This window comes from Heterodontus francisci, unplaced genomic scaffold (genome assembly GCF_036365525.1).
Source record: "Heterodontus francisci isolate sHetFra1 unplaced genomic scaffold, sHetFra1.hap1 HAP1_SCAFFOLD_51_1, whole genome shotgun sequence".
In the NCBI taxonomy this organism is placed as follows: domain Eukaryota; kingdom Metazoa; phylum Chordata; class Chondrichthyes; order Heterodontiformes; family Heterodontidae; genus Heterodontus; species Heterodontus francisci.
The window spans coordinates 1,170,455-1,178,900 of NW_027141937.1; the positions used below are offsets into that span (position 1 = coordinate 1,170,455).

The 8,446-nt window shown below is 44.9% G+C and overlaps 1 non-coding gene across 1 annotated transcript; it reads left to right on the top strand.

Annotated features, from left to right (window-relative positions):
- Nucleotides 1-7,217: 7,217 nt before the first annotated feature.
- On the top strand, nt 7,218-7,308 carry trnar-ucu (transfer RNA arginine (anticodon UCU)). Its single transcript is given in 2 exon segments — nt 7,218-7,254; nt 7,273-7,308. It is a non-coding gene; the product is annotated as a tRNA-Arg (tRNA).
- The last annotated feature ends 1,138 nt before the right edge of the window (nt 7,309-8,446 follow it).

Below are 8,446 nucleotides of genomic sequence, written 5' to 3' on the forward strand. Positions count from 1 at the left end.
ATATAATTTTGAATATATTTGAATTTCTTTATTCATTTGGCACTGCTGAACATGAAGCAGTCTTAAATCATTTAATTTTTGTAAAATCTGACTTACCAGATTAAAATATTAGATCAAGGGAGAAATTTCAAAGATTACTGGACCAGTAATCCAGAGGCCTGGACTCAAGATCCAGTGACAGCCAGGACGTCAAGGCGGGAAACACTCCGCACTAGTCTGCAGTGAGCGATTCCATCGAAGGTAGAGCACAATCTCTTTAATATAAGAATGTATATTTTATAATAATTAATCACTCAAGACCTTCCTGGTCTCTGCATCTCAGCTGCTCTCTGGATAAGCTTGCAGAAAGTATTTCAACCTGTAAAGCAGGAGTCTAGGGAATGTATAATGATATTTTCTAGCCTTCGGGCAATATTTTAATCAATACAGTGTGGGACAACCTGTCTGGGCACAACTCCATGACTTTCTCTTTAACTAGTGACCTCACAATCACTAACTTCTATGGTAACAATCTTCAGCTCATCACCTCCGGTACGTAGCTCTAATCTTAATGCACATTTAAACAACCTTTCAAGTCCAGTTACAGTTTTTGTTGCCTTACCTGCACAAGCTTAAAAAGTGAAAAACGGAAGCAAGTTTAACTGAACATTCTGGTGGTCAGTTCGGGCACGGGAAAATGAAAGGACTCGGACCAGGTCAGATGTGGTGCTGTCAGGCCTGGGTCGGGTTTCATTTGCTGACCCGAGCAGGCCTTTAGTTACTGTTGCAACCTTATATTCCCACTTGACAATCTGTATATTTTGTTCATTTCAATTTTGTCGACAAGCTCTTTGAATCCAGTTCCCCGGTCCTCAAGCAGGCTCAGTTTGGAAATCGATTCCGCTTTCTGGAAGGCTGAAAGCAATCGATGACCTTAAACTAAAAATGGCAACAGAGAAGGGGTCATCTGGGATTTGAACCCAGGACCTCTCACATATTAATCACTTATATACCCAAAGCGAGAATCACACCCCAAGAGCCACCGTTGGCATGGTTTTTATTCGCTCCTGTGGAATTTCACTGGCACCCACAGCCGATCATGCATTTTTTTCAGATCAAAACAATATCCTACAAAGCTGAAATAAAAACAGAAAGTGCTGGAAATACTCAGCACCTCTGACAGCATCTGTGGAGAGAGAAACAGAGTTAACATTTCAGGGTTTTCACCTTTTGTTTGAGCCATCTTTTCAGACTGCTTCTGTCCATCCAATCTCACTTTTTACTCTATCCACATTCTAAGGGTGGTGCAGTGGTGAGCACTGTAGCTTCACAACTTCAATGACCCCGATTCAGTTCTGTATACTGCCTGTGTGGAGTTTGCAAGTTGTTTATGTGGGCTTCCACAAGGTGGGAAGCAGACTGGTAAGCTCGAGGAAGTGCTCGTTAGGAGGGAAGATGTGTTGGGGTTTTTGAATAACTTGAAGATAGACAAGTCTCCCGGGCCTGACGGGGTATATCCAAGGATGTTATGGGAAGCAAGGGATGAAATTGCAGAGCCGCTGGCAATGATCTTTTCATCTTCTCTGCTGACGGGGGTGGTACCAGGTGATTGGAGGGTGGCAAATGTTGTGCCCCTGTTCAAGAAAGGGAATAGGAACAACCCTGGGAATTACAGGCCAGTTAGTCTTACTTCAGTGGTAGGCAAGTTGATGGAAAAGGTGCTGAGGGATAGGATTTCTGAGCATCTGGAAAGACACTGCTTGATTCGGGACAGTCAGCACGGTTTTGTGAGGGGTAGGTCTTGCCTCACAAGCCTGATTGAATTCTTTGAGCAGGTGACCAAGCAAGTGGATGAGGGTAAACCAGTGGATGTGGTGTACATGGATTTTAGTAAGGCATTTGATAAGGTCCCCCATGGTAGACTTATGGAGAAAGTCAGGAGGCATGGGATAGTGGGGAATGTGGCCAGTTGGATTAAGAATTGGCTAACTGATAGAAGGCAGAGAGTGGTCTTAGATGGTAAATACTCAGCCTGGAGCCCAGTTACCAGTGGCGTGCCGCAGGGATCAGTTCTGGGTCCTCTCCTGTTTGTGATTTTTATTAACGACTTGGATGAGGAAGTCGAAGGGTGGGTCAGTAAATTTGCAGATGATACAAAGGTTGGTGGAGTTGTGGATACCGAGGAGGGCTATTGTCGTCTGCAAAGGGACTTGGATAGGTTGCAGTGCTGGGCTGAAAAGTGGCAGATGGAGTTTAACCCTGAAAAGTGTGAGGTCGTCCATTTTGGAAGGACAAACATGAATGCAAAATACTGGGTTAACGGTAGGGTTCTTGGGCATGTGGAGGAGCAGAGAGACCTTGGGGTCTATGTGCATAGATCATTGAAAGTTGCAACTCAAGTGGATAGGGCTGTGAAGAAGGCATATGGGGTGTTAGCGTTCATTAGCAGAGGGATTGAATTTAAGAGCCGTGAGGTGATGATGCAGCTGTACAGGACCTTGGTAAGGCCTCATTTGGAGTACTGTGTGCAGTTCTGGTCGCCTCATTTTAGGAAGGATGTGGAAGCCTTGGAGAGGGTGCAGAGGAGATTTACCAGGATGTTGCCTGGAATGGAGAATAAGTCTTACGAGGAAAGGCTGAACATTCTAGGCCTCTTCTCATTAGAAAGGAGAAGGATGAGGGGTGACATGATAGAGGTTTATAAGATGATCAGGGGAATAGATAGGGTAGACAGTCAGAAACTTTTTCCCCGGGTGGAGCAAAGCGTTACAAGGGGTCATAAATTTAAGGTGAAGGGTGGGAGATATAAGGGGGATGTCAGGGGAAGGTTCTTTACCCAGAGAGTGGTCGAGGCATGGAATGCCTTGCCCGGGGAAGTTGTTGAGTCAGAAACTTTAGGGACTTTCAAAAGGCTTTTGGATAGGTATATGGATAAAGGAGAATGATGGGGTATAGATTAAATTGTCCTTGACAGAGGACAAAGGATCGGCACAACATTGTGGGCCGAAGGGCCTGTTCTGTGCTGTATGTTCTATGTTCTATGTTCTATGTTCTATGTACTCTGGTTTCCTCCCACAACGAAAGACTTGTGGGTTGATAGATAAATTGACTGTTGTAAATTGGCCCCAGGGTAGGTGATAGGAGAAATGTGGGGATGTGGTAGGGAATTCTGGGTCAACATAGGATTAGTATAAATGGGTGGTTGATGGTCAGTGCAGACTCAGTGGGCCAAAGGGCCTATATCAGTGCTGTATATCTCTATAACCATTCTCTAAGCAAATGCATTTTTCATGAATTCCTCATTTCTTTTATTAATGACAATTTTATATTTCCGGCCCTTGCTTCATACGATACCACAAGTGGAATCTTGTTTCCATCAACCCGATCAAACCACTTCACTATTTCCTCATATTGCAATGTTTCTTTCACCCTGACAGACTGTGGAGATTCTGCTGCTTGATTGCAGTTCTTGCTTCCCACCAGTAGATGTCACCTCACTTCAATATAGTGAAGTTCACAAATGTGAGAGAGACACAACAGGAAATAATTGTTCACATTATAGTGAATGTGTGGGATTTAGAAATACTAGGAGTGGAGACGAGTTATTATTGAATTTGTCAAACCAAACATATGTTATAATGTTGTGTTAAATCTGTCACTCTGTTGTCTTGATTCTGAGAGTGACATAGACTCATCGAGTCATTGGGTCATTTGTGGTATAGAAGGAGGCCATTCGCCCCATCGAGTACAGGCCAGCTCTCCATGGAGCGATCCAGTCAGTCCCACTCGTCTGCTCGATCCCCCTAGCCCTGTAAATTTATTTCCTTCAAATGCCCATCGAAATTCCTTTTGTAACCAACGATTGTCTCCACTTCCTCCGCCCTCGGGGGCAGCGAGTTACAGATCATTACCAATCACTGTGTAAAAAAGCTCTTCCGCACATTCCCCCTGCGTCTCTTGTCCAAAACCTTCAATCTGAATCCCCTAGTCCTTGTACCAATAGTTAATGGGAACAATTTTTCCTTGCCAACTTATCTAAAACTGTCATCGCCTTCGACACCTCTATCCATTCTCCCCTCAATCTCCTTTGATACAGGCAGAAAAAACCCTGTTTTTCTAACCTAACCTTGAAACTAAAACCCTCCATCCCTGGAACTATTCTGGTAAATCTCCTCTGCATCCTCTCAAGAATCCGCACATCCTTTCGAAAGATTGGTGAGCAGATCTGGATGCAACACTCCAATTGGGGCCGAACCAGAGTTCAGCATAACAACCCTGCTTTTGTACTCAATGTCTCTATTTATAAAGCCCAAGATCCCACATGCTTTGCTAACCACTCTCGCAATATGTCTTGCCAACTTCAAAGAATGATGGACATGTACTCCAGGTCCCTCTATTCCAGCACACTCTTCAGAACTGTAGCATTGAGTATGTATTGCCTCTCCCTATTTCTTCTGTTAAAATGCATCACCTCACACTTGTCACTATTAAATTCCATCTGCCACCTGTCTGCCCATCCTACTAGCCGATAACTATCCTGTTTCAGGCAGTTCATATCATCCTCACTGTTTGCCACTCCTCCAAGTTTGGTGTCATCGGCATATTTTGAGATTCTACTCGATATTCCAAGATCCAAGTCATTAATCTGTAGCAAAAAAAAGCAATGGTTCTAGCACTGACCCTTGGGGAACACCACTGTCGACTATCCTCCGGTCTGACCAAGAACCATTTCATATGACTCGCTGTTTTCTGTCCTTAAACCAATTTCCTATCCAAATAGACACTGACCCTCCTAATCCATGAACCTCAATTTTGTTAACCACCCTTTTATGTGGTACTTTATAAAATGCTTTTGTAAAATCCATATAAACAACATCCACTGCATTCCCTTCATCAACTTTCTCAGATAGTTTATCAAAAAATGCAGTTAGATTCATCAAGCATGAACTTCCATTTATAAATCCATGCCCACTCTCCTTAATTAACTCAAACCTCTCCAAATGACTTGATTTTTTCCCTGACCTGTTGGTCTTGTGCTGATAGCAAGCTCACCACAGAGCATGTATTTGGCAATGTGACTGTCATTCATTTGGCCCAGTCAACAGAGCCGCCTCTGACTCAAGAGGGCAAACGTGCTGCGGATCCCTGCACGCTGGTGTACTTCCTCATTCGGCACTCTGTCCTGCCAGGAGATGCCCAATATCCATCTGAGGCAGTGGAGGTGGAAGCTGTTCAGCTGCTTTTCTTGGCTTGTATAAGTTGTTGATGCTTCTCTACTATAAAGGAGGGTGCTGAGAACACAAGCCTGGTACACATGGAGTTTTGTATTTTCGGTCAGTTTGCTGTCGGTTCACACCCGTCTTCTCAACTTTGACATGACAGCTGCAGCATTGGCAATCCTGGTGCTGATTTCAGCATCAAGGGACAGATTGCTGGTGATTGTTGATCCAAGGTATGTGAACTGTTGACAACCTCCAAAGTGAGGTTGTCAATGTTGATGGAAAGTGGAGTCTCTACGTCCAAGTCTCTACGTCCAAGTGGAGTCTTGCCAAGATGAACAGCTTGTCGTCAGCTCTGATATACAGGTGAACACCCCCATCTGAGTCACTGAAAGTGTACAATAGCAGCATGGAGAAGAATACACCAATTATAAAGGATGTGATAACTAGACAGTTAGAAAATAATGATATGATTGGGCAGAGTCAACATAGATTTATGAAAAGGAAAACAGGCTTGAAAAAACCCGTTGAGTTTTTTGAGGATGTTACCTGTAGAACAGATAAAGGAGAACCAGTGGATGCTTTGGTAATGTCCCACACAGGAGGTGAGTAAACAAAATTAGAGCACATAGGATTGGGGATAATATACTGGTGTGGATTGAGAATTGGTTAACAGACCGAAAACAGAGAGCAGGAATAACGGGCCCTCCTCAGGATGGCAGGCTGTTACTATTGGGGTACTGCAAGGATCAGTGTTGGAGCCACAGCTGTTAACAACCGAAATAAATGATTTGGATGTGGGGATTAAATGTAATATTTCCAAGTTTGCAGATGACACAACGCTAGGTGAAGTGTGAGCTGTGAGAAGGATGCAGAGAGGCTTCCAGGGAACCTGGAGAGGCTAAGTGAATGGAAACGAACATGGCAGATGGAATATAATGTGAATAAGTGTGAATAAGTGCAGTTGGCTGCCATGTGACCAGATTTGCCACAGGTGCGGCAAACTCTGGGCTGCCCAGCGCAGACCAAGAAGCCTCGATACCGATAACCCCTCCACTTCCACTTTGGTGGAATAAACAGAAAGACAGAGTATTTCTTAAATGGTGAGAGGTTGGGAAGTGTTGATGTCCAAAGGGACCTGGGTGTCCTTGTTCATGAGACACTAAAAGCTCTTATGCAGGTGCAGCAATCAATTAGGAAGGCAAATGGTATGTTGGCCTTCACACGAGGCGTCTTGAGTACGGGAGTAAAGATGTCTTGTTGCAATTGTATAGAGCCTTGGTGAAACCGCGCTGGAGTATTGTGTATAGTTTGGTCTCCTCATCTAAGGAAGGATATACTTGCCATAGAGGGAGTGAAACAGAGGGTCACCAGACTAATCCCTGGGATGGTGGGACTGAAACTGGGCCTGTATTCCTTAAAGTTTCGAAGAATGAGAGGTGATCTCATTGAAACTTACAGGGTGTGACAGTGTGGATGTAGATAGGATGTTTGCCCTGGTTGGTGAGTCTAAAATCAGGGGACCAAGTCTCAGAATAAGGAGTAGGCCATTTAAAACTGAGATAGGGTTGAATTTCTACACTCAGATGGTGGTGAATCATTGGAATTCTCTACCCCAGAGAGCTGTGGCAGTTCAATCATTGAGCATGTTCAAGACAGAAATTGTTAGAAATCTTGATACTCATGACATCAAGGGATATGGGGATAGCACGGGAAAGGGGCAGATAGAGGTAGATGATCAGCCATGATCATCAGGCTCGATGGGCTGAATGGCCTACTCCTATGTTCCTCTTTTCCTAAGAGAGTTGGCGCCAGCGCGCAGCCCTGCTTTACCCCACTGCTGATCTTGAAAGTGTCTGATGTTGCTCCATTGTAACTGATGGAACTGTGCATGTTCTCGTGGAAAGAAGAGATGATGCCCAAGAGTTCAGGAGGGCAGCCGAGTTTCCATCGCAGTTTGAAGAGTCAGTCTCTGCTGACAAGATCAAAGGCCTTGGTGATGTCATTCAAAGTATGTGTGGTTCTGTGGCGCAATGGATAGCGTGTTGGACTTCTAAATAATGATAAAGAAGGCATTCAAAGGTTGTGGATTCAAATCCCACCAGAGTCAGATTTTGGACCAGAGACAGAAGAGCACAACGGAACAGAGTTAACAAGTGTGTCAAAAGCACCGACTCAGAGACAGAGCGAGAGAGAGAGGAGCACGGCAGGAGCGGAGCACGGGTAAAAAAATCAAGGGGTGACATCACAATGGAGAGTGAGAGCAGGGAAACAGAGAGCCGCTGGGGTGAGTTTCCAGGATTTGGTTCTTGCTTCGGTGCAGTGGAAGGAGCTGTTTGGTGAGGATCTGGTAAGCTGTGACATCACATGCAAGCAGGTAGTTGATTGGTTTGGAAAAAGCTGCATGTTTGATGAGTATCTGGTAAGTGATTAAGGTCCATTTTAGTCCTAATGTTTAAAATAGTAAACAAACTAGTAGTAAGCTTAATAAAATATACAATAAAATAAACAATAGAATAAAATAATTAAGTAGTTAATTGAAACACGTTAAGGATGATAGGACAGGTGATGTGTCACAGCTGCAGCATGTGGGAGCTCATGGATGCCAGTGTGATCCAGAGCAAACACATCTGCAGCAAGTGTAGTATGTGTTCTTATCAGTGCTTATTTGATTGAGAAGAGACCATGATCATTGCCTTTTGATCCTGGGGGAACTTTGAGTAAAATGGCTATAACCAATTTTCGAGCTTCGGGCCAGGGAGTGCGCAACACTGTTCGGGTGGTCGTGAAGGACAAGGAAGGAGATGCACCGGTCGATCGCACCTTCTTCATCAAGAAATTTCTCTTCGATTGCTGCGGATTTCAAGCGACGGACGTCTTCTGCCTGCAGGATTTCCCCAGCAGTGGATACTTCGACGTGACGTTCCGGAACGTGGCTGGATGCATCAAGTTTCTGAAGGCGTTCAAGGTGAAAGGGGACCGGGCGCCACTGTCGATCCTCACAGCGGAGCCGCTCTTCACGCTTCCGTCACAACGGTACCGGGTGGTGACGATTCACCTCTACAACCCCCATGTTCCGGTGATGGATGTACTCACCTTTCTCGCCAGGTCCGTCGAGGTGGCCGGCAGCAGCACTGATGTCAAGGACCACTTTGGGATCTGGACCAGCAAGCGGCAGGTCAAGGTGACCTTGAAGGTAGATCCCAGTGGAGCCATCATCCACCCTCCCTCCAGCTTCGCTATCGGGG